General features: G+C 40.3%; 1 long non-coding RNA gene across 2 annotated transcripts; it reads right to left on the minus strand.

The window, feature by feature from the left end:
* Positions 1–166: 166 nt before the first annotated feature.
* LOC146431734 (uncharacterized) lies at positions 167–20,016 on the minus strand. 2 transcript variants are annotated; one of them, XR_014854637.1, is made up of 4 exons: positions 19,921–20,016; positions 6,616–6,732; positions 1,529–1,655; positions 167–375 (listed from the first exon to the last, which is right to left on the minus strand). It is a non-coding gene; the product is annotated as an uncharacterized LOC146431734 (long non-coding RNA). The 2 variants fall into 2 exon arrangements; XR_014854636.1 differs by lacking the exon at positions 19,921–20,016 and adding an exon at positions 13,797–14,098.
* Positions 20,017–27,370: the final 7,354 nt, after the last annotated feature.

Genomic DNA, 27,370 nt, shown 5'->3' on the forward strand with positions numbered 1-27,370 from the left:
TACAATGCTACTTTCCAGTGCAAGAGAATAGCCAAAGTTTCCAAAGGTTGACTGTGCAAACTGGTTCATTCAGTAGCACTCAATTTCTCATCAGGGCTTATTCTAAGCAGGTAGCAAAGCATTTGCATTGAAAAATCAACTCTGAATTGAAAAATCAACACACATCTTTCATTTATCAGACATTTAATTTAAAATCTGATGTTAGTACTGGAGATTTCAAAAGAAGAACTAAAAATGAAAGTTAGGGTTTTTTTTGTTTGAGAAAATTATTAAATGTGAAATCTGTAAATCACAGAGATGGCCTTAGTGCTGACAAACAGAGAAACCCCAGGAAATTCAAATGCAAATTCCACATTCCTTGTCAAGAAAAGAAACCTAAAAGATAAGAAGAGAGGTCATTGTCCATTTTTTCCTATGCTCTTTTAATATAAATGCCCATGTGCTAGGTAGTAGAAGGTAGCATAATATGCTACCACTCTAAATGCACCCTTCATAATTATTGTTAGTAAAAATGTTTTAAAATGACTGCAACTTCATATTTCACAATTTGCATAATTTTTGTATGTCTTTCAGCTGCTGAATTTATTTTTCCAATTATTATTTCTTTTTCAATCATAAGCTTCTATGCACAGGTAGATTAAATAAAAGAAATTGTGTGTGGATTGTGAGCTCTCATTATACAGAATGTTCCTCTCCCTCTGGCTTTAGAGATAACTTTCCTTTCTACTCTGCTCCTGTAATTAGTTTTCCTGAATATATTACATATCATTGCACAAATTTGAGGGGAGCATTTGTTGTAAGAAACACAGAAAACACATACAGAGCACTGTAGGATTGACAGAACAGCATAGCCCAATGTAAAAAACCCAACAGCACAGTAATTTTTTTAGGGTTATAAAGCTTTTGGACTCATGTATGTTTCAATGCTGTCTTTGTTTTTACTGCTTTTCAAGTCATCTTTAAATTATAAAGAATTAAACAGAAGTTGTGTATTTCTTTATGCTGTTGTGGTATAGATTCTCAAATGGTAGTTCTAATCCAACAACTACAACAGTACTGACTATCCTTTCTACGGTCTTAGGAGACAAATGCAATTTTAGTTCATCTCTCCTGTTACCATTTGCAGCTCTTTGGTGAACTTGAAACTTATAAAATTAACAATAACATTCTCTACATTATACCCTGATTAATTATCAAATGCACATGCTCCAGGTTTGGAAGCCATTTTTTCATTCTATTTTGATCACTTCATTTTTTTTTTTTTTTTTTTTTTTGTCGGAATTAATTTTAAAACTTGAGCTGGCAGCAGCCTGGTGACACCGGCTGGTTGTTGTCACAGCTGCCCACAGGGGAGCGATGGGCTGTGGAGCCCCACATGGAATCTTGGCCCTCAATTAGTGTTGCAAAAAAGAAATCAATAAAGTGAGAGAGAATTTTTGATAATTTGGTGATATGAATAAGGACAAGGTCATTAGATATGAAAGTTTGGGTATAATACTGAGAACCCTTATGGATATAAGTCAATTACGTTAAAAAAATAGCCTTTTGGAGTCAAAGGATGACCCCACAGAAATCCATAGTAACTCTTCCAGTCTTATGTGGGGCCTGGATTTCATCTTCAACAGCCAGGAATACCCTACAGCAAATATTTTCATCTGTGAAGACAGAAAAGGAAAAAACAATTTAAGTATTCCTAGCATACAGGGTGAATGGATTAATGACATTACATTATTCAGAATATAATTAAATCCTGACCTTTATTTTTAAAAATAGTGCAACCATGTGTTTATATGTGGAGCTAAGGCACTTCTTCCCTTTTTTTAAACATTGCATGATGACATCAGCTAACACTGCATCACTTCTCAGGGATTCTGTGCAGAATCTTAATGTTTACACTAACAACGTAATTTAAGAAAGTATATTATGTAAATCCCTGAATCTCCTAGGGTCTAGGACTGAAATGTAATGCTAATTTGATTTAGTAATTTGTTCTCTCTCCCCAGAAACACACAATTACTGCTTTTGAAAGACTTTTTTCTTTTTCCATCACGCTAGGACTAAATTGAAAGCTGAGTCGGCAGCAAAGCCCAGGCTGGGAACATAGAAGAGCTCTGCTACTCAGGCTCTTTACAGCCAGAACACAGAGTGCAGGGAGATTTATTTCTCAAAATGGAATGTTCATTATCTCTTTTTTTTCCTTTTTTTTTTTTTAAAGCAAGAAATGGAAACAAAATAAGTCTTCTTGAAATTCCATAATAGAAATCTAAACGTGAAATGCGAGCTGAAAACAACGCGCCTCTCTGTGTGTGTCTAGAAGAGAGAGGCCTTGTAGCTCTGTGCATGTCTGTCTGCAGGAGGGAGGTTGTGTGTCTGTGTACAGTAGTGTAGAAATAGTTCATCAAATGAGTGGTTTCCTGTCCTGATCTGTAGATTCTCTTTCTTCCATGAAAGGAAATGGAGATAATTGATCTGACTTCCATCAGCACATAAAAGACATTGTCGGCAATTTGTTTTCTGAAGGGCTGCTTAAAGACACGGTGATGTGGCGAGCAGGGCAGATCACCCACGAGCTCTGCAGCAGTCCCAGATGCCTGCTGGGCACACCCAGAGGACCAATACATTCCGTCATTTGCAAAGTATGACTTTCCTTTCTTTCTCTCTCTCCCTTGCCCCCTCTTTCTTCTCCTTTAAGGATACACGATGTCCCTCCAGGTTCTGCAGTCTGGGTTTGATTAAATAATTATAAACTTCAAGCAGCAGATCTATCATTTACATTCCTGAACATGCCAACATGTGCCTTTTGTGGGGATGCCAACCAATACCAAAGCTTCAGTCATTATTGTCATTGAAAATACAGTGGTTCAATGTTTGTGCTATTTCCTGGATTTTGGCAATATAATGTTGCCCAGCAATTTGCTGTTAGTGCCAACAACACTAAAGAACTTCATAATAAATCCTTTCTATATTTACTCAGTCCACCACTGTGTCACTGAAATTAGCATTTTACGATCTTATGCTCCAAGGAACCTATTTTCTCTCTTTTAACTCCATGCTATTATGAATCCCAACAGAAAATCCTTCAAAGCATGGTTTGCTTCAGTTTTTCTGTATAAGGATTGCTGTCAGTCATGTTTGTTTTCTGAAAAGATGTGGAGCTTGCAGCTTCATGGAAGATGATAGCAAAGATAAACCAAACTAACAAACAGGACAGAGTGTTTAATTTAGAGATGTTACAGAGATTGCTTTAAAATGTCAGATGTCTTCATGCAGCCTTAAGTACAGGAGACAAAATTAACAGAAAAAGATACCAAAAATATAACAGGACCAGATCTTTCTCTGAGGTCCAGATGAGCCAACTCTGCTCATGTGAGTGACAGGCAGAGTAAAGACAGAGGGTTTGTCTTCTTTGAATTAAAATATCATGATAATGGAAGAAAACAATAACCAATGTAGGAGCCTTAGCAAAGGAGTGTTCTCAGGGATACTCCAGCCAATGCACCCTGGAAACCATGGGATCACTGGGGCTGAAACACTGCTGTAACTGGGCAATTCATCCCTTTGCTTGCAATGGTGTGGGAGAGAATAAAACAGTGCCTTTTGCACTGAAATTCTCAGAGGGACTTCCCTGTGAACCCTGAGTTTGGGATGCAGTCTAGGTGCTCAACATGGGGCCAAATTCCACTCCTGTGTTTGGTCCAAGCAGAGGAGCAGCCAGTAAATGGATTGAGGAGAGAATGACAAGCACAGATTTTCTAGGAAAAGGAAGAACAGGTTTGATTACAGGGGAGAGAGAGGGCAATAGTTTTTGCCTTGGCAGTGAGGGAAGTGAAAGCAATGCTTTCTGAAAAGAGGAGGATGACTGGACAAAAGCAGGCTTGGGAAGAGGCACACCAAGTGACTCACTGCAGTTGTGTTTTTTTGTCACTGTATTAGAGGGAAGCTGGATTTCTTTGACTAATGGGAAGCACATCACTGCTGTCCTCTCATAACGCCAAACAGCTCAAAAGATTTTGCTGAATATCCTGTCATATAGAAAAACCCACCAGAAAAGCCCTGCTGCCCCGGAGCGGGTTATTTTGGAGCCGTGCACGTGTGTGTGCGTGGCCACAAGGCCGGGGAGGAAACTGCTCTGTAATCTCAGCCCTCGTGGCCAAGGCGGCTCCCACAGCCCCGAGTGATGTGGGTGCACACCAGCTGAGCTACAGCTCCCTCAGACACAACCCCTCCTTAGGAAAATCCATGGCAAAGCCATTTAACCCCTCCCGCCCTGGCCCCTCGCGGAGGGACAAGAGCCACGGCTGCACCTGTGGGATCTGCTCGAGCAGTTTCCTTAATCACAGCTCATTTTTAACAACAAGGATACCTCTCAGGGAAAGAAGAAACTTGCATGGCAAAAAGAGAGCATCTGACAACATAAAAATAGGGTTATTTGGCTCCCCATCTCTCAGGGTGGGTCCCAGGGGTTGCAGTGGTGCAGCAGCCACTCGAGGACACTCTCACTGCTCCAGCAAAGTGGGGCAGCAAGGGAATGGGAATTGGTGATTCTAAGAGGCTGCTAAGGCTGGAAACTGCCTGATCTCCAGGTCAGAGAGAAATTTTGTAAGCAACTTCCAGGCATAATCTGTGTTTTGCTCCCCATGGAGCAGGCGACAAAGCAGGAGTTTCACACAGTGAGTTGAGCACTTGCACTGAGCCACCTATTGAGCTGCTGTTTCTTACCTTTAGTAATGTGACAGACCCATCTCATTACAGAGAGAAAATATTTCAGCTGCCTGAGTTGTTAGGGCAGCACCCTACCTTTTTCTCTGTTTTAGAGTTTTGTCTTATTTGTGTAACAGTAGTAGTTTTATAAGTTTGGTTTAAGGCCCCCGAGGTGATGGAAGGGTGTGTAATAAACACAGAAAACAAAAATGTTCTTGCCATGCTGCCTGCACAGCTGGCTGGCTCTGTAGTTCTGTATGTCAAATGTCATACATGCATTAGGTGAAAACATGGCACCAGATATACAAAAGTGCCAAGTTTCTGCCTCTGCTGGGTACTCTTCCCATGGCAGAGGTATTAAAACTTCTAAAAACTCTGGGAACTTACCATATAAAACAATAAAATGAAAATAAAAATAACCCAAATGCAACCAAAATCATTCTGTTTTTCTGTTTCTGCATTTTCTACTTTAGATGCACTGTTCAAATTCTTTCCTGGGTTAAATCTGTCAAGTTCAGTGTGTCACTGCTAGAATTTACATGGCATTTCCGTTACCCTTATAAAATAAATCAATCTCAGGAATAAAGCAATTTCTTCTGGCGTGATGTTCTGTTTTGGCTGAGCTGTGTTGGCTCTTTCCTGTCAGCACTGGGGGCACAGGTATGGAAAGCTGGGACATGGGGATGGGAACTTGGGACAGGCTGGTACATCTGGGTAGAGGTAGCCTGGGTGAACAGGCTGGGCTGATTTCCAGCTCATTGGAGCAACTTCCCCCTGAATTACATGATGAGCCTACACATTTTACAAGTTTAAACAGCATGGCTGAGCCCTAATTCTGTAGGCTTGTGGTGTGACCAGAAACCACCTCCTTTTCTGCTTCTGATTTTCCTCAGTAGTAAGGAAAACTGAGTTACAAGAACAATATTTCACAAAAAATTTCTTCTAAAAGTATTCTAGCAAAAACATCCTGAAACTAGTAATCATCTACTTCCTTTTCTAAGTTTTTTTTTTGTTCTGAGTTTTAAGGTGTTTTTTTTTAAAGTGTTTTGTGCCCTTTAATTTAAGATTAAAACCAGAATAAAAATTATTACTGAAAACAGAAAAAAAGTTTTGCCATCTAACTTGTGATCAAATTACTACTCAATAAGTTACTGCAGTTACAGTAGTCCTTCCCTTAATTTGTTACTAATGACAGGGAAAACATCTATAAAGCAGGTTCTGAGCTTGTGAAAATCTGAATATAAGCAACTAGAAAAATAAAAATGTACGGAGACTTTTCAGATCCTCCAAGATACTGGGGAACACAACAGATTGCAACATTGTTTTAATTTATTTTGTTTGCTTCCATCTCTGAGCACTACACTGTTGGCTTGTCGTGATGCTGGATTTATTTTATATTTCTATGTATGAAGATCACTTCTCTACTGATGTTTTCACTTATGGGATCTCATTCATTTCACAAACCACGACTTCAAGGATGATAGAAAGGTCTTTGAAAGAATGAAATCCCTATGATGAGTGTGGCAGTGACTGTTCTCACACTGTCACCACTGGGAGGTAATTTCCTCAGGATGGTTTTGGCCACTGCTCCTGGATTGACATTTTAGGCAGAGTGGCAACAATACAGGTTGAATTGTACCAAAAGTCCATTGTTAACAGTGTGCAAATGCACTTTTAAGTGATGTTGTCCTTCCATCATCTTTGACATTACTCAATCATTCTGTACAAAAAGCAAAGCAAGATTAAACAAAATGTTTTTTTCCCAGTGTGCCTGGCAGGAGTCTGCTTGACATAGGAATTACTTCTGCCATGATCATCATTAAATAATATTGCTGCAAGCAAAAATTACATTGTGCAAACCAAATAAAACCAAAACAAGCCCTTTTCATCCCTTAGAGTTCCAAATTCACGTACTCACGCTTCAGGAAAGAACTGTAAAAAATCTGGTTTGCTGGCTGGGTGGGTCTTCTCTGGCACTGTGTCAGATCATGCCTATGGGATTCTGCCATGTTTGCTGGTTTTTTCACTCAGCTAAAGAGAAGAAAAAATATGTGGAAGATGAGAGCAAAGGGCATCCTACAAAATAAAATCCTTTCATCATTAACTTTCTCAAAAAAGACAACTAGATGTAAGTGCAAGGCGGCAGTAAGTGAAACGGAGTACAAAACATCACAGATTAAAAACACCATGTACACAATCTCAGAGCTGTTTGAGGCTTCAGCCCTTTGAGGGGTGCAGTATGCAGTCTGTGAGGGGGTAAATGGAGAAAATATATAAGTGATGTTGTGACCCACTGATTTATGGGAGAACACCTGTTTTACCTCTTCGTGCCATATTTTCATTGATTTACTTGAAAACTTAGTTTTACATCTTTGTCTTTTGACTGTGCCAGTGAATACACCAGGAGAGATTACAGATGTGCCACTGAGTACCCTCAGCCCTCATTCAGGCACACAGGACTGCAATAAAGTGGTAGGTGTGGGTTCCCTCACCATGTGGTTCTGGAAAACATTTTATTCTGGTCCAACAAATTAAATGGAGAGTCTACTGACTTCAAGTACTTGTGATTTGGCTGTTGGCACTGGCTGCACATTTTATCAAGGGCTTTCTAATCTGTTCTTGCACGGTTGAGATGATTCTTCAATTATCTTCTGCACAGATTGTTTCAATGGACCTGATTTATTTCAGGACTGTGAGAACTCTAGGGCTGAAACAGTACATCAGCTCTTACAGGCACCTGAGTCTGCAGCAATATGTGTCAGGAGAGCCAGGAGTGTATTTATTGGGACTGCAGTTGTTTCTCAAGAACCACTAGAAAACAGAAGATGAAAGACCAACATTACAATGAACTTCAGTAAGAAAGCAATCCATTGATGGCACTACTTGCCAGGCCTATCTCCTCATGGTAGCAGAGAGCTTTCTAAATTGACAGCCAGGATCTTTTCAGAAAAGGCTTGCAAAGCATGTCACAGAAGAGACGTTCCTGAAACAAAGCTCCCAGAGGTGCAGCATTGCCAGCCTGGCATGGAAGGAAACACTTCCCCCCAGCTCCCAGCGAGGACGCTGGCTTGTGCCACTGCTGAAGGCAGTACTGGGGAGCCTCGTCTGCCCAACTCACTAGCTAGCAGTGACTAATTTCCAGCTAGCCCCAAGCATTCCTGAGAAGCTGCAAGACTCCTGAAGGTCCCTGCAGGTGATCAGGGTGAGCAGCACCTGCCCCTGGTCCCCGAGGGACCCCTGAGGGAAGCAGAGCGTGGTGCTGGCGCATTTGGGCAAGAAGGAGTCGACACTGACCCCGCAGCAGTCCAGCTGGGGAGAGGGAGCAGGCAGGAATGTCAGCAGGCAGGGCTGGAACACCGTGTGTTCCAGTAATTTGGGATGACAGGGGAGACATTGCAGGTTATTATATCTAGCGCACATTGGAGCTTTGTTTTGTCTAACTCGAGCGATATTCTGGGGCTCAGGACTCTCGCCCCAAAGTCTGGGAGGAAGCGTGGGGGGAGAAGAAAAGGTAGCAAGGAGGAACAAAACCACTACTATATTCACACTGGCCCAACACAGAGACCAGGCCACATTTGGGACTGATTTAGAAAGCTATTTGGCAGCATCTGTGGAAAAACGGAAGATCAAATGATACCTTTCTCTAATCTAGGTGATTTCTGCAAGTTGAATATGAAGCATCCCAATCAGCCACAGTGATAGCCACTCTGCTGTTGAGCTCAGATTGTCTCCGTTTGATGTGTGTGCACGTGGATGTATACATCCATATCTAATACTTATCAGCTGGGCCTCAAAAAATGCCCTTACCAGTAGGGCTTTGAAAATTTTACAATGGGAAGAGATGGGAATCCTGTCTGGAATAATGGGAGCCTGTAGCAATATGGCCATTTTAGTCACTGTTGGAGTCCAATAGTGTTAGAGGAGTGAAGCCACTCTCCCCATAAACACCTGAAAAATAATTGGGTTAAAATAGGCATAACAGCCTTGACACCTGAGTTAGAGGTAAAGCACCACTAAGGACTTCTGTAGGACTGAGCAGAAGAACATCAAGGAAGAGACAATCCCCTGAGATTATTCCTCAAAGACCATTCCTCCCTCATGCTGTGATGACTTCCAGAAAGTGAATATTCTTAAAGACAATTGTTCTGATATGAAAAGAAAGCAGGACACAGAGGTATTGCTGTCCCAATACAGGACAGAGCTGTAGCCTGTGTGTTTTTATTAGGGCTGAGAGTTTAAGAAAAGAGCCCTGTAATGTGCATGTCCCCCCGGTGAGTTTATGCACGCTCCCACAGCTCTAATAAAAACATATGATGAAGGTAAATTAGGGCAGACGACTGCTTCTGTCAACACTGAGCAAACAGCATCTTTACGGTTTATGTGTGACTTAGAATTCAAGAATGCAGACTTTGTTTTTCATTGATGGGCTTGTTGAAGAAAATTCTTTGATAGTTCCAGAGGAAAAAGAAATTATATAGAAATGTGAAGAGATTAAAGCAAAGAAAGAGCCTTGACATCAGACGGGAGCTTGTTTGATTAGGTCACTCTATAGACGAGAAATAATTAAAAATAAAGAAGACAGATGGAGGATGTCAGGTGCTTAAAACAACATCTCGAGTCTACCCGTGCTAGTGCTCATGTGAGCCAAGGCTTCAGGCTTCACAGATGTGGAGCTTGTCTTTTGGCTGAGGGTCTCAGCAGGATGAGGAGAGGCACCAGAACTCGGTGTGAGCAGAACGGAGCTCCTACAAGTCTGACAGCAGTGAGGAGCATTTGCTGCTTTAACAAGCAGAGCAGGAGCTTTGCTGACACAGTTCTGGGGCAGGCAGACAAGCTTGTCTCTAGTCTGGTTCCCTTTTGCTCCTCACCTGCTGCTGATTGCTCTGCCTGTGCATTAATGAAGTGGTTATTTGCCTTAAGGAGCAACTTGTTGGCTTCCCAGGGGAGCTGCTCCCGCCTGCCTGGTGGCTGCAGTGACGTGCCAGCAGCCGGGCAGGTGGTGGCAGATCAAAAAGAAAAACTCCCACAGAGCTTCTGGGGATTTCCTCACTAATATGCTGATACATACATTAGCTGACTGACTGACACTGCCTAAATATTTGTCCTTTACTGCTATGTTTGGCCGTGATTTTACAGCAACTTTGGTGGTTTGTGATTTAGCCCACTTTATGCATGTGCTGCTTTGACTTTCGCTTGCTGTCCATCTGCTAACCACCCCTGCAGGATTACAAGGGTTGACATCAGGCCATTTCACCTGAGTTTTCTCTTTCTCAGTGAGAAACAAATGAGTTTTCCTGTCCCACCTGAGTGCTGCAGCCAGTAACAGAACATTAATGGACTTTGACAGAAGCTAAGGACTGCACTCTTATATTTACCTTGCACAACACTGGATATTAGCCCAGAAGCAGGAAGGAGTTCTCAGCATCTGCACATCTCTGCAGAAGGTATTTGCATGTTTGCTAAGCTCCTACTGAACAGGAAAGCCTGGGAATGACACAAATAAGCTACTGTTTCCCAGCCAGCACCAGGTTCAGATACAGCCAGAGTTGAGGGCTGCTCCAAAAACGACCAAGACAGAGCAAGACTGTTAGAGGGAAACAAACCAGAAATATGTGTCTTTTCACTGTAGCCACTTAAACACTTGATGCTTAACTAGGAAAGGCAAACAGGTACCACGACTGTTCAGGTGATACTGGAAATACACATAATTTAAGTATCTTCCCCAATCTCCATTTGTTCTCCTACATAAAAGGAAACAGGTAACTTCCTTTTTTAAAAGTCAACTCAATTGGATCATGCATGGTGTTTAACTGCAGTGATAAATACAGATGGTTTAGGAATTCAATTATATTTAAGTTCTTCCCTAATAAAGCTAGAACAGCTGGTTGCCAGATCCTCAGAGTGCTTCGACTTTGTCAGGAGCATCCAGCATATTTTAAAACCATCTCTTGACCCTGCAGAGGAGGTCAATGTTTCTCCTGGCAGCCCACTAGTTATTTTTTAAGTGTCTTGATTTTTTTTCTGTGGCGTAATGCAATTTTACTCATTATCACTACAGATGTCAGAGCAAGACTAGCAAGATTACAGCAGTAGCTGGAGCATATGGTTGAGTCATATGAATAATAATCATAAATCCTTTTTGACATTGGCCCATTATTACATCCTGATCATGTCCCCTTGGAATCTCTTGTTTGGTGTAATGTTTAAGTCATTATAAGGTATCTCTGGAGGTCTGGATTTATAGAGCTCTCTATTGGAGAAACACAGTATTAGCAGTATGTTTATACAAACATAAAACACATGAATATTATATACCAATATATCTACATGGAATGTTTATGGAGACATACAGGAGAAGCCATTAATGACAGGCAGTCAAAAAAAGAAATGTTCCTGATGACATCTCAAAATCAAAGTGTAAGTCAGGATGACAGAGATGTTGCCTGAACTGGCTGTTAAGAGAAAACCAAGTATACGTGTAGAAAGAAAAGCAACCTCTTGCACCTCCCACCCCAGATGTAGCAGGGATACCCTAAAACTGAGGCTTTTTGATTAAGAATGAGGCAGTCTTCCCTGAGACATGTAATAGCCAGTTAAAAATCCTGCAGGCTAAATCCAACACAAACCTGTTAAGTGAGCATCATCAGCAGCACCATTGACTTAAACATGTTTGAAATTGTTTGGTAAAGGCCATTTCCTCAGTCAGGGCAGATTCTTTTTCCAGTGCCCTCCACTCATCTGTCCCTTCTCTCTTTGAAAGTTCCTGGTGTCTGAGCCTGTCTCTGCTGGTGTTGGGGGCAATGCACTCCCAGCCTGCAGAGATGTTCCCTCTTTGCTCTCCTTCCCTCTCTCTCTTCCTCCCATTTTGTCCCACTCTTCTTGCTGCTCTGTTTCTAAAGAAGGAGGATATTGACAGGAAATCCATATTGTTCCAGAACTATTCAGCCTCATTTTACAGTGTTTCCTCCTTTTTTTTTACCTAAGCCCCTATGCTGAGTGTACCAGCAGGAGCACTCGTTTATTTTAAGCTGCACCCCAAACACAAGTTACACCAAGTTTTATGCCAATCTTCTCTACAAGAGAGCCAAGTGGCTAAACCCTGACTGCCTCACAAGTGGGAGGGAGCCCACAATCTTGATTTGAAAGCATTTTAGTTGGAAAGGACCCCATCTTTTTGTTTCAAGTACAAATGTGATAAACAGAATAAAATTAATCTAAACAGAAAAATACAATAAAAGTCAATATCCAGGTCTGACCATCTGTCCTGACCTTGACTGGAAGATAAACCAACTTCGTACAGTTGTGGTCATTAAACACAACAAGGCAAAGACCTGAAAGCTTAAAATGGTTCAACATATTTCTGTTGGAAAAGCAGCCTTGCTATTGAATAAAGCGTAGGAGTGTTGTGGGTTTATTCATTTTTTCTTGGTAAATGGAATACTTATTATTATTGGGAATTGTTTCCCAAGAGTCAGCATCCTCCATTTTTGTTTCTTGCAAATAAGTGAAATATTTAGGCTTTTGCCAATTAATAGGGCTTTTGGAAGTTCTTCCCATTTGAAGAAAAGAAGCAGATTGTGATACACAGAAGTTATCCAAGAGGATACTCCAGACAGATGCACCAGAGATGACATCTGTCTTGTCATCAGTAAAAATGATACAGAGCATATTGCTAAGTTATTCAGCAATTTCCAAAGAATCCTCTTTAATGCACAATAAGAAACAGATCTTGGTTGTCTTTTCATGGATGTCAGACTTAAACAAAAACACAGAAAGCACTTGCAAGCATTACATGGTGTGAAAGGGTACTTTCAAGTACAGGCCTATTAACTGAAACATTCTGCTATAAGATATCAAAAGGCTGCCTATTTGCCACAAACTGCACAAAGTTATACTCATTTTTCTTAGTGGCAGTAAGTGGTTTTAATGCAAGTAATGGAATTTAAAACCAGAAAGTCCTTATTACAATTCAGAGTGCCCTTTGTCCTTTGATAATGAACACCATATTAGCATCTTGAAGAAAACCCAAAACCTTAAAACAGGATATGTTGTTTCAGCATTTAGAACTAAGTGACCAAAACTTTACTACTGGAAGTCAATTGCATTCAATTGCATATAGACAAAAATCTAAAACCAAGTTGCAAACTCTCAGTTATGCCAGCAGTAAGAATAAAATGAAGGTAGACAAACATATTATAAATTAAAAAGCGATAACCTATGTAAAAAAAAAAATTAACCTGTGGTATTTGGTATAAAACTATTTTATTTGCAGCATTAGAAAAATATAATAGGGAAAGGAAGGAGGGAAAGGTAAGGACAGGCAAAGCAAGGGAGTGTAATGCATGAAATGCATCCAAGGAGCTGCTGGAACCAAATGTGTTCCAATTTTAATTATTCTTACCATAAAACTCCCTTGGCTAGAAAATGAAAGCAAAATCTTAAAATTAAAAAAAATATTTCAGCCAAAAATGCTGATCAGGGAAATTCCATTTTTAGCATGGATAAAATTGATTATCGTGGTAAAACAGGGCAGTATTTATTTGTAAAGCATGTATGGTGTTCAATGAAACCTAAAAACTTTTTGTATCTAAAAAGTAACATGAAGGTCTAAGCACATTTCCCAAGTAAACAAGCTCTGTAATACAGGAAAAAAGGAAGGGAAACAAATTTTCCTTCCCACCAAATCAGTGGATAAGGAGTACTCATTGGGTCAGAAACTTCAGTTAAATGATAATGCTATTTGCAAACTATTTAGACTACATATGCCTGGTCCTTCTAATCTGTCTCTCTCTCTGCCCTTTTCTTAATTTTTGGTTTCTGGCAGGTCAGTAGAAGTCCCTGATGTCCAAACTACGGATGCCTGGCACGACACAAAGCCACTGTGATTGCTCACCCTCCTTGGCACAGAAGGAAACGTCTTGCACAAACAACAAAAGCAAAAAGAAGGACACGAACCTGAATTCCACAAGTCTCCTCAGAAGTCCTTGCACTACTTTTGAGGTATCCACAGAAGACAGCGAAGTGGAGCAAATCCATTGTCTGCCCCTGTGCACTGCTTAAAAGACACCCAAAATTTCAGAGCAGTTGAGACTCACCAGCTTCTCCAGCCCAGCTCTGTTGGCTTCAGAGCCCTCCCGAAGCTCTGGGTTGCTCTGCTCTGGACCTTACAGCCACCCAAAGGCTCTTTTGGTGATGTAAAGTGCTGTCAGGTGTGGCTGAGTTACACCCACAGTGCATGCAGTGAAATCAGCTGAGTCCTTCCTCTCCTTCATTAAAAATCACCACACCATACCTCCTATAGGATCTGTTTGCTATTACTGACATAGCACAAACTAGTGAGGAACCAAACTACCTAATAACACCAAAACCATTCAATTATCATTTAAAGATTGAGAACCAAACACATGAAATTATCAGTTAAAGATTGAGAATGCCTTTTACAAGAGTAAAACACAAATGCTAGAGGAACGTATTTTTGCCCCCAGAATTTTGATTTTGTGTCAAATTTGAAAAATGCTGTGGTTTATTGAAGATCAGAATGAGTTACCATTTGTTAAGAATATGGCATTTTGAAAACTAAGCATGAAAAAAAAAGGAAACTGTGAATACTGATTAGCTTAAGAAATGGAAAATGTGAATAGTAACCAACTCAAACTAGTTTCAGATGAAAAGTCTGAGGTAGAATTATTCATGAAAGTATATTCTCTTTTATTTTGTCTACTTCACTTATAAATCAGGCAAGTAAAAGGCTATTCAGTCCATCTATTTCCAGATTATTCCAGTGCTGCATCATTTCACCAAATAGGAAAACTTCCCTTTATTTTTTGCTATTCTCCTGATTGAATTCATCCCCAAAACACCCACTGCCCAAAAAGCTGTCTACCAAAGGCTGCCAGAGGTGCACAGATGGATTGGAGTGGAACAGAAACCCCACTGTAACACACAAAACTGCCCTGCAGGGAGTGTTGCCACAGTCTTTGCCACTGTTTTCTAAAGGACTAAAGTTGCTAAGGAGAAACAGAGTGATTTTAGGAACAAAATTCCATTTAATTGTGGTGAAGTCTCATTTGAATGCTCCCTGGATCATATTTAAGTTTCCCATCAGCAATGTCCTGCTGTGGAGGATGACAGAATTACAGGGAATAAATGTCACAGTTCCCTCGGTTATCTGTGTGACACTGGAATGAAGTCAAAGGAGGTTTCTGGGGCACAAACACACCCAGACATGGAAAAAAAAATCTGGCCTGGGCAGCGGAAGCTCACCTGGTGCCCTGTGGGTTGTTCAGGTTATTCCATCAAAGAGTACCAATTTTGCACCAGAGATGGATTCAATCTTTGCACATTTCCAGCGCCAGGGGAGAGCAGGGACAGAGGTGTGAGCAAGGAGCAGGGATCCCATGGAAGTGCAGAGAGGACACACAGGCTGAAGGGCAGCTCTCTCCAGTCCAGGGTGATGCTGGGGTCACTGACTTGGATCAGTGTCCAAACAGCAGAGAAGACTCCTTTCCCTGAAATGCTGTGCCCTGCAGCAGACACTACCATGCTTCGAGGACATTCTCCCCAAGTCACTGCAAGCAGTTGCTGCCCTGGCTGTCAGAGGAAATAGTGCTTGGAGGTGAACCTTTTGCATAAAAGTGAGCAGTAAATTCTGCACGACAACCTGGAAAAAAATGGACACATGAGGAAGGAGCAGGAAGCCAAGCTATTATATCAGCTGCAACCCAGCAATGAGGAGAGAATTGGATGCAGCTTGCCATTAATGACCAAAGCTCTTATATATTTAACAAAATGATATTCAGTGGAAGATAACATTCTTCTACCAGCATCTGGATTGCTCAAAATAATGTGTAAATCTCTGAAGATTTACAATTAAGAGATAAAGCTATGTTTATGAATGCCTGTGAATTAAAGAGTGTCTTTGATTCTCCTCGCAATATGATGCCATCTTGCCATGATGAGATTTTTAAGTGCTTGTATAATTTTCAGTATTATCCTTAATGGAGGAGGTGTACAAGCTCCCTGAAAAGATTATAGTCTGTATAAGCAAAGGACAATAATAGTGCCTGTTGGAACTAATATTTCTTTATAAGCAGTTGAAATATTTATTGCCAATCAGCTATATATGGCTTTATAGTAACTTGAAAGACAAGCCAGCTCTGCACAGACACCAGTAAGGGTATGAGAGCTTTCTTGTCATCAGCAAAATGATATACAGCAAACTATTGGATAATTCAGCTAGAAATGCTCAGAGATCACCTTTACAAAATATGAAACAGAACCCTGAGTCTTTCTTTGATGTTAAGGTTTTACAGAGCAACAATAATGTGCTCTGGATGAAGAGGGACATCGCTCTGATAAAATACATGATATTCAGTCCTACATACCTTCTCAGCCTTGGAACACTGCATTCTCTTTACAAGACTATTTTTTAGTGCTATAGACACTTCAGAAGAGCAAAAATGTGATGCATAATAAAGTTGTGACACACAGAAGAGTAGTAAAAGACTAGTCCATATTTCCTGGCATCAGCCAACTGACAGGGTTAAAAAGGTTAATACCCTGACACAGGACACCAGCAGCTACTGTTATATGGGGAAATCTTTTATTTTTTTATGTTACTTGTCATAAGGAAAGGGAAAGAACATCTTAAAGCTCTTTAACTCAAGCCACACATCTTCAAACAAACAACTTTAAAAAAAATTCAGATCCAATAGAATATTTATTTAGTTTTCTGTGTAGTTTAAAGCCCAGTGCTGGTTGAAAATAATCTTCTAAAGCAACTATAAGATAGTCTTGTACATTTTACATGGTGGTAATATGTTATAGTGCTGATTTCTTTTAATGAAGTTTTATATAGTGGATTTGTTTTCAACCACATGTTGTTTGAGGAAAATGATTGCTTGCATAGTCACATTTCTCCTTTTAAATTAAAAAAATTTCAAAAAAAATTAAAAAATCTTAAATTCAGATTATAATTTGATATATAGAATAAAAATAAATGTTTATATTTATTGTCCTAACTTCTGTATAATTCAATGGTATTTAGGTGCATAAATAATTTCAAAAATCTTGAAGGCACTTAGATTTATGTATTCACAAATACTCCAAATAATTTACATAAAAAGTAGCTTTAGAACCTCTCTTTTTCTCAACATTATATAATATTAACTTTGCATAAACTTCAAAAGGTCCTTGTTAGTACGATTTGCTCTTTGTATGGAATATTCAGTGAAATGTTCACTGGAAGTTCTGAGCATTTGGTTTCAGAGACACAGCATTTACAAGGATTCCTTTTCAAAGGGAAATTCCAGCCATTGGTCTGGTAATGATATCGTCTTTATCTCTGAGAAACAGACTAAGAATATTTATGCTTGAGGAAAAGACCTGCCTGTGTAAAAGAATGTTCAGTTTTTCTGTATTCACATTTATAGGATCTTTTGCAAGACACACTGGAATATTTTATTGGAGCTGGAAATAGAGCCATCAGTGCTGAGCTTGCTTAACCTGTCCTCACTGCAGAAACATTTATTATTGTACCTATCCACAGAATTCAAGAAAGGGCTTTTAAAAATGCTGTTGGGTTGTTTTCATTTGGAGTTTTTGTTTGCTTTTATTTTTAATCAGTGTTAAAGCATCTGCATTATCTGAAGGAAAGCATTTACATTTTGAAGTATTTTACAGAAGGCATTTTTAACTTCTAATTCAGGCCTCTCTTTACAAGGGATAATCTTTTCTCTCTCCTTTGCTAAGGTGATATGAATTTCTAATAATATCTAATGATTAGAAATCTAATTTCTTGCATATATTTTATATTTAGTTGCAAACTTTCACATCATGCTGAGATCCCTGTTGTGTGAGTAACAACACATTGTGCCATACACAAATTTAGGATAACACCTGGGAGTTCTCTGCAGCTCCCTGAGCATCCTCTAACCCTGACACAGATCCTCAGGACAAGGAGGATAACTACCCATCTCTGGTAATTTACCACGTGTGACCTATATAGCTTCTTTCCCCAATAATAAAGCAATAATTGCCAACCATTATTTCATCCTCAACCATTTTTCCATAAGGGATTGGGAGAAAAATCTCTAAGGAGATCCAAAACTGCAAAGAATTGCAAAGAAAGCAGCTCTGGCAGGAGACAAAATAATGATTGGTGATCTCTCAGCCTTCCCCCGAGGCTCAGGGGGAACAGGATGGGAGCAGGGTGGGAGCAGGATGGGAGCTGGCTGAGATTCCTGCAGGGAGAGGAACCCTCTGGCAGCCCAGCAGGATGAGCTGTTCCCAGAGCCAGGCTGGCCCGGGGGGCAGGGGAGCCCTGTTTGCACAGCACTTTATCTCAGTTAAGAAATCTGCCAAATCCAAGATCTCAGGGTCCATGGCAAAGATAATCCTTAGACCAAATAAGCAACCACGGCTAATTGAGATTGGACAATGCAGCGTTATTCACTTCAAGGATAAATTATAAACATGGTGTGTTTATTCTGACTTGTACCTTCAGCAGAGTTCAAGATATTGAGATCCTGGGAGCAGCTTCTGTGTGACTGAGCTAACTGTACCACAGTCCTTGTTAATGATGCGGAAACCAACCTGAACAAAAATCAAGAACTGCTTAAGCTTTAAGCTGACACTCCAGCCAAGCCAAATATTTTCAGCTATACGTAGCTACATCGCTGCTCTGATTCTTTTTTTTTTTGCCATGCTATGTCTTTCTGTATCTGCAGGTCACCCAGCTCAAAGGCCAGTTCCCATTTTATGAGGGGAGGTGAAACAGCAGGTGAGGTAGGAAGGTGTTTATTTGTTGTGCTCTCTGCCAGGCACTTGGTTTCTTTTCCTGCTGCTGTTAATATTTGGTTCATCTTTGCCTGCTTCTCTTCAATCTACTTTTAAAGTCACACAGAGCATAAATCTGAGGTTGGATGGTTTCAGTATGGAAAAGTACAGGAGTAATTTTTTTAAAGTTCATTTTTGATGATAGTCATTCGAGAAAAATGTATTTCAAATAACAGGCTATTTTTATCAAATGCAATTTTGGTTGTTTTTACTAGATGAAAGCAAGGAATATAAAATACACAAAGCACATTTTCTTAAATAAAAGCAGCAGTAAATTCTAACAAAAACTAGATCTAGCAACAGCTACTCACTGTCTCCTCCAGTACCAAAAGTTCATGGGGATCTTATTTCCCAAGTCAATACATTTTGCTTCTCTTGGGCCTGAGGGACTCTATTAGCTAAAACTGTTGTGGATGGGAGAAGAAATGGTTCTTCTGCAGCCTTGCAAGTATCATCCTGATTTGTGGGGAGAGGAGGACAACAAACCCCTCTTCCAAAGACTGATTTTGGGTTTTTCACCTACCTGGTTTTGTCCAGTCTGTTTAAATCAAAATGATCAAAAGAGAGAACTAGGGAAATGAGGAGTGGAATACTCCAGGCCTGGTGGAAAGGGCAAAGCTTCTGTAGTAGAAGAGGATTGTAAAAGTAGAAAACTGTAAAAAGGATTTAAAAGCCAACTGCCTCCTGCTTGCTGGAGTTTGGCACAGAAAAGGCAGGAGTAGCAGAGAGAGATCATTAAAAACTATTTTTCATTTGATAACAGTTAAAAATAGTCCTTGTAAATTTTACAGTAAATTTTATTCAGATGAAAATCCCTAGCTCGTTAGCCATGCCTTTGGAATTCGTCACTGTCAGAGCAAATTAGGAAGGGAAGGTGAGATGGAGACTTACCCCATGCAGCTCGTGGGAGCAGGACTGGCACGAGGAGCTCCATGGTCTGCAGACTAAGGAGCCAATTCCAGAAACTGAATTTTTACTGTGTCAAAGTGATCCTGTGTGTATGTATTTAAGAGTCAGGGAAGCCAAAGCAAGCAAATTGAAGAGTTAATGCAAAGGCAGGCTTAAAGCGAGCAGCACTGTACCATTACAGCTACCCAGGCTCCCTGCAGATTATTGCCACACTGAGAAATGATGCCTTGTGGTTTCCTGACATGTTCTTTCAGTGCATGATCAGGCTCCAAATGGCTCTGGCCACATGATGTCAAAAGCAAACCTTCTGTAATACCCTGTGACCTGCAAAAGGCTCCTGGTCCCCACAGAATCACTGTCCTGGTGCATACCTGCACACTGGTGCACATGGGAAGCAGCAGCCCTGACACAGCCTGCAGATGCACAGCTCCCTCAGGTTTCCATCACACTCCATCCCTCTCCTGGCTTCCTCACCTGGGAATTCCTGAGCCCTTGTCCAGGCTGCTGTGAGCCCAGCTCGCCCTGCTTGCAGTGGAGGAGAAGAAAGATTGCACAGGGTGGTGACATGTGCTGCCTCTCTCTATCCCAGCATTTCTGGCATCCTCAGGGACACATCACATGGTTATATAATGGAGAGGGGAAGAATATTTTTACAAGTTTTATGTCATCAGGTGGGTTTCATGCTGCCCTTCCTTGTTTTACAGACTGCTTGCAGTGAAGAGTTCTGGGAGACACAATGTCGGTGCAGTGCAGGAGGAGCCCTGACCTCGCTGGCAGATGGAGCTGAGCCTCTCCTGAGGCTGCTGGCAGCTCCTTCGTGTCAGCTCCTCATTGCAGAGCACCTGGGCAATGCTCTGGCCAGCCTCCCCTCCCTGGTGTGCCCACTGGGACATCCCAGGCTCACTCTGATGGGTTGGACTCGCAGTATTTTTCTCCCCTTTTGTGATAGATGTTCCCTCAGGGGGACATTTTGCTCACACTTACATTAGGGTGACATGAGAATGCAGTGAAGAAAACATAGAAATTTACAGAGCTGGGACATCCTTTCTCTCTTGTCTCTCTCTTGTCTCTTTCTCATTCCCTCAACAAGTTCTCTGCAGAAGGTCCTTGGTACTGACTGTGCTCTCTGGGGATATCACGGTTAAAGCAAGAGTCTGGTATTAACCCATGTCCCATTACTGAGGTCATTGTGCAAATCCACTTGTCAAAAAAAGAAAAAGGAAGAAAAAAACCCCAAACATTTGGTTTCAGACCTTCACAAATTCCCTGAGGCTCTATGTTTAACTTGCAGAATTCTAAATGTACACTCTTTTAATGGATCTTTAATAAAAGTGCAAATTACCCCTGAAAGTGGCAAATACTTCAGTGCTCAGAATGATATCTCCAGCCAGGACCACTCTGCCTGGGAGGACAGGAGGAACCTGGATAAGCCTTGCTGTGGTACAAAATGAGAAAGAAGGACAAGGAGACAGAGTGTGCATAAACATAGAATCTTTAATATACTGGGGTTGTTATAAGAAATCTCATATTATAAATATAGAAATCATTACACTCTTTTTCAATTATTATTTTACATAAATATATGCACCCATACACACAGTGTTACTAAATTATTACATTAAATTATTCTGGATTAGGTATTTGTGTACTTCACTTGTCACTGTCCAGCTAAAATGAGAAGAAAATTCCTCCCGCAAAATTAATATGTAAAATAAATTTTTGTGGTTTCGGTTGTAATAATGTTACTACAGAAACTAACCAAAGCCAAAGGCTCCTGACATAGCACCCATATTACTGCTATAATAGTGGAAAAATGTCATCCCAGAATACTGTTATTTGCCTTGCCAGCTGTAAGCCCTGGGTTTGGTGGGCTGGTACTATTCAATTGTGTTATTTCTTTTTAATTATCATGCCAAGAAAAATGTTTTTCATGATAGAACACACTCCTGCCCAGGGAAGGAAGAACTCTTTGTTACATGTATATTTACTTTCTCACGCATGCTGAAGACATTTAAGCTTAGCAAAATTCCTAGGAAAGTGCTTCAGAGGACATGCATTTTGCAATCTAGTTTGCTTTGTGGTTTTTACTGTGGAGGGATACACATCAGTGAAAGGATAAAGTGTGTTGTAAAGGCACTACCTGAAAAACACAAATAGATGGTTCAAAACACAGCCCCATAACAGCTCCTGTGGAGAAAATTAACTCTACCCCAGCCCAAACCAGCACATAAAAAAAATTCGGGGAAAGTTTAAAGAGGATTAAATGCAAATTGCTCTGTAGAAATGAAGTTTGCCTGTATCAGAACTTAAAAAAACATCAAAACTAGACCTTGGCTAGTCATTCCTGACTGATGTTTCAAATGACAGTCATAGCCCCTCTGGTTAACAAATTATTTCTAATTAAACTTCAACACCTTTTACGAAAGCACTTACTTAAAAATCCCCTATTAGCTCAATGAAAGTACATCCCACCTCAGGGACTGCTGAAAAGCTACTGCAATGGACAATATTCACACACCTGTGAGTGATAATTAGTGTCCACCTGACCCTCATGTTATCAATCCCTTCCCAAACTAGCAGCACCTAATTCAGATTCTCTATCCAAGATAACCAGACACAGAATTGCAGTGCAAATATTGTGCCTAGAATGTATTTACAATATTTTTCTTCTTATCCCTATGCCAAATATTAATAATTTACATTAATGATTTATTAATATTAATAATTTCCAAATATCTTTTGTGAAAGTTAGAAGAAAGTATGTAGTGGCAAACACCAAAATAAAGCAACAGAATTATTCAAATCCTTTCCCATGGAGTGTTCACCATGCTTTATGTAAAGAGTGTGCTGGGAGAAAAAAGTACTTTGAACAAAGCAATCCATAGGAGATTGGGGAATAATCCATGCAGGAGAGATGCTCCTGGGAGACACAGGAGTAGAGGCCATGGGTGACCTGCAAAGCACACCAATTTCCTTCCCAAAAGCCTCTTTCTGTCACATGTCCTTCCCCTCCTTGGAGTTACTAATCACATTGAAAGCTTCTCATTTTAGGAGATAGAATAATATAAAGTTTTAAGTAATCTTTTTTGTTTGTTTTTTTCTTGGGTTTTCAGGCTCAGTCAAGAAACTCTGAAGTAGGTAGGAGTGAAGCATTTTTGACTCTAATAAAATTTGAAAAGAACACATCCTCCAGAGTACCCCTAAAATTAAGCAGACATTAGAAAGGTTTTGGAATTATTTAAAGATCTAAATTCTTTAAAATTCTTTTCATAACCTTACACATTTCAGCAGTGATCCAAAAGAACTAGAAAAAAACAAGTAGCAATATAATACTACAATAGAAATACTACAATATAAAATCATAGATTAATAGCAGGAAACTATGGGTTATTCCATCTGAGATTGTGTGGGGAAGTCTTTGGAACTATTTTAAGTGACTCCAGCTTTTTTATTTATGGGAAGTACTTGAATGTTGACATTGAAAGCAAGTTTTGCAAATTCTCAAATACAGAATCTACAAGAACAGTAAATAAAGAAAAATGTTGTGAGATTAGAATCAACAACAAATCCCCCAAACTTTTGATCTTTAACATAAAATGACTAATGGATGAGAAAGTGACTTTCAGTTTAGATAACAAGACCCAACTCTTTGGATCAAATAAATGCACAGAAGAAAAACCAGAGCTCTGTTTCTAGCCTGTGAGAAGCAACAATAAAACTCAACTGACTGCAAAGGAGAAGAAATGAACCCCTTGAAGTAGAGAAGTGCAGAAAAGCAAAAGCCTTTCAGACAATGAAAAAAAATCCATAACTTGACTCATTGCTGTCAAAAAGCAGAGAATTGAGAGAAATGGGAACTGACAATATTGCCTGCAGAAAAATCACAAGTGTTCTAACAGGGCTTAAGTAGCAAGAGCAGAGTCACTTCCTAAACTGCCAAAAAGATATTCAATATAAACAATTCAATCACTCACTCAAAAATTCAGTCAATCCATGCTGCAATTTGAAGACTTAACAGTGAATTAAAAGGCTGTTACACTCTGGAGCAGAGTGTTTATGTTAGTCACATTGATAGTTATTTGCATCTTCCTTAGCTCTGCTTTATGGTCCAAAGCAATATTTTTTCCCAAGAAAATAATCCTTCATTGCCTCCTGCCTTTGTTCATGGTATCTCTGTTACTAAAGCCAGCATGGACTCATGGATTTTTAAAGCCAAAAAGAGCCATTACAACACAGACCATATTTTTCATACAGTGGTTCATGCCTCTGGAACTGCATTTTGCAGTTTTGACCTAAACTTGTCTTTTAGAAAGTTACCCAAATTTGAACTCACACTGGTAGAAAAACTAGCACGTCCTTTGGCAGCCTGTTCCAAATGCCAATTGTTCCAACTCCATGCTATGACCTCTATATTTGCAAAGAATATTTATGAACAACAATAAAAAATCTGTTGTTATATCCTTGCCTGTAAGACAGAATAAGCCCTGTTTATTGGCAGCAAGAGCACCTCTTCCTATTAGCATGCTAAACTTGAGGTTACAGGTCTGAGAAACTTCTTCACAGAGATAAATGAACACCTGAGAAAACACAGGCTTGTTAAAAAATGAAGGTGCATGGCTCTACTATGTGGCCCTGTGCCAACAATATGAAAAAGCAACTCCCAGCACCTGCACGTGCATGCACAGGTTTTGATTTTAGCAGATAAGTGAGGGTGCATGCCACCTATTAAAGTGCTGGAGAAAAGCTTTGATCCCCCTGACATCTTCTATGTGTGTGTATAGGTGTACCTATTATATATATTGAAAGGTATTTTAATTATTCGTGTAGGAGCCTTTTTTTTAGGTGCCATTTTGTTTCCTCCAGGTTTTTGTGTTTATCACTCAGTGATACCTGGGATGACTGAGAAGTTGAGCAAGAGGGAAGGCCCGTGTTTTGTAATTTTATATGCTTTATTGAGCAAAGCACCTGGAATGAAATACTGTCTCTGTCAAAACCAGTGCCAAAACTTCCACCCATTTCAGCAGGGCCAGAATTCAGGCCCAAGTCAAAAGGTCATCATAGGTGCTGAAAGGTGAACATCTGCTCAAGCAGGAAAGAAAGTTCCCTCATTGTTGGCTCAGATCCCCAGACAAGCCAAGGCAAGGCACAGCAGATGAGGCTGAAACAGGGTGAAGGTTTCCTTGTCAATCCTCAAAATGTGACTGCCATGAGCAATGTCCGAGGCCTGAATATATGCTTCAGAACTCCTAAAACATTGGTTTAGAAGGATGAAGGTTTATGTTAATTGGAAAGGTGAATGGATCTGAAGGTCTGGATTGCCTGCAGCAGACACTGACCAGCCCAGCTCCTTGGCTGTGACACCGAGCTGTGCTGGAGCTGTCCCCAGGCTCTCAGGACACTGACTCCTCTTGCCCTGTGCCATATTAAGCAGATTTTCTATGTTACCTTCCCTTCTATGCTAAGAAGACTGGGGGCAGGGAGAAGGTTCAGCTTCCACCACTCTTGACAGACCTGGCTTCCTTTGGCTCCTGCTGCTGCAGATACCTAAATGCCCAAAGCTCAGTTTCACCCTTTGATGGCTGTGCTGCTGCTCTCTGCTGATCACTGCACCCCAGGAACAGCCTGAGCTCTTTCCTTCAGTGAGCTCTGCCCTCTCAGACCTTTTCCTTGCCTCCTCTTGCTGCTAGCTCCTGCGTGGAGCAGGGGCAGAGTCATTCACCTGGGAGCAGCTCAGCCCAGTGCCCAAGGCAGCAGAGACTGGCAACACTGAAACTTGAAAATGGCTCTGAGGCAATCTGCTTTATTTCCCTGCTCGTTAGGCATCAGTCTACTTCACTAAATTTCTAAAAGCTTCAGTCAATTTAATTTTTTAATGTCTCAAGCAGGAAGGCTTCCACAATGCTTTTTCACACTCTCAGCTCTTATTCCCTGTTCCAGAAGTGCTAATGCAGTTTCTCAGTGTCAAACAATCTGCCAGAACAGCAGAAAAACAGAATTCCTTGCCAGGGAAGTCTTAGCGCTTAGAGCAAGAAGGAGAAATATTTTCTTTTTAGGAGTGTGACCTTTTTTTATTTCCTGTAATTAATTGCAGGTATTAACAAACTGTATCCACAAGTCGATACAGAAAAAGCAAGAAATATCCAGATTTTTCTGCATATCCTTCTGCTTCATGTCCTCAGGCTCTGATTCAGTTGGTGAAGCAAGGAAATATATGCTTCTTCTTGTAAATTTAGTCCTCCACATCCAATAAACTCCCAATTGTTGGAATGGGAATAGCCCTGATGAGGAAACCCCTATTTTTGCTGGCTGCCCTTCTCCCTGTCCTGGGCTCACCCTGCCCAGTGGGTGCCTGGTGGTGCTGCTTCAAAAAACAGACTCTGTGCTTCTCCTTTTCAGGGACATTGGACAGTGCAGGGAAACAAAGGCAACCAACTTCAAAAAGTACAACAAGGGCTCAACTCAGCAACAGAAAATAGATTTTATCCTGCCATATTCTTGGCTATTTTCAAGTTCTTCTTCAAGCTAGAGTTTTCCTCCCTCTGCCTTGCTGCACAGTGTTTCCTCATCAGGCATCTATAGCAAAGTTCCATTCCTGAGAAGAGTATGATTTCACAGATGCATGGAAATTTCTTGTGATGCTGAAGCAGGGGTGTCAAGAAGGACACAATTAAAGCACACTTATCACCCTGGATTTCAGAAAAACTTGGTGCACTATTTTGTCAGGGAATAGAAGACAAACTGCTAAATTATGTTATTCATTGTGCACAGTCCTTCTAATCTAATTCACATGTTAGCAGGGGTTACAAATATGTATTTTTAATGCTGGAAGAGAGATCCATGGCCATAAAAAGGCTTAAGTCAAATGGAGTTCATTTTAACCTAATTAAACTCAGTCAAAATATCCAGATTACATTCAATAGATTCCAACCTGATTAAAAGTGAGAACTGGGGAACAGTAGGAATTTCATTTCCAGAGTCACACTTTGACCACCTTTAAACAGGCTCTCTGTAATTCTGTAGTTTTGAGGTTCAAGAAAGACTCTATGGTCTGAAAGAGGTTAGAACTCCTGTTCTGTTCCACTTGAAGGCTGACTTTCTCCACACAAAAGGACCATATAGGTTCCATTCAATGCCTATTGAATGTATTTGTGTATCAGAGGAGCAAAATGGTGCATTTCGGGGTTGGGATGTTAGACTTGAAATATCTCAGTACATAATTTCCTGCTTCTGTTCTTCTGAACTAGTATCTTTTTAAAACCAGAAATTCAAGGTACATGGAAACCAAACGAACTCTTTTACCTCTTTCTCCTTTTAAAGATACTCCTTTTTCCTATGCTCTTCCATAATTTTTTTCCACAATTTGTTTAACTAGCACTTGAAAGAATTGATTTTGCCACTCTCAAAGGACATTTCTTACAATCCTTTCAGTATGTTTATTTCCCTTTGGATGAAATACAGTAGTTTCCTGTTAATTTTCCACTCCTAGTTTCCTAGGATGTGCATTATGTCATCTTGGTTTTGTGCTTTTGACGGTGGGAAAATTTTGTCTAGGCCAATTTTATCAGTCTTCTGCATGAGGAAAAGTATCAATTAGATAACCAAAATGTCTCCTTTCCCTAGTGAGAATAACCTTATTTTCCTCAGCCACTGCTAATTACATAAAACTTTCTGGTTTGCAAGTGCCAAGGGTTTTAACATTTGATACAGAGATTTAGATCTCATCACAAAGTCATGTGGAAAAATTTGGTTTGTAGATAGCAGCAAGAACATCAAAACTCAATTAAGCAGCACACAATTCTTTGGCAACAGCCAGTAACTTGTGCTCCTAAACCAGAATTACTGACTTTCACTGTCTTGAATTTCATGGGAATATCACAAAGAGATTCTTGAGGTAAACCAAATTAAACTATGATTGTATTGTAGT

Source organism: Lichenostomus cassidix, chromosome 12, assembly GCF_008360975.1.
Source record: "Lichenostomus cassidix isolate B80296 chromosome 12, HeHo_3.0, whole genome shotgun sequence".
In the NCBI taxonomy this organism is placed as follows: domain Eukaryota; kingdom Metazoa; phylum Chordata; class Aves; order Passeriformes; family Meliphagidae; genus Lichenostomus; species Lichenostomus cassidix.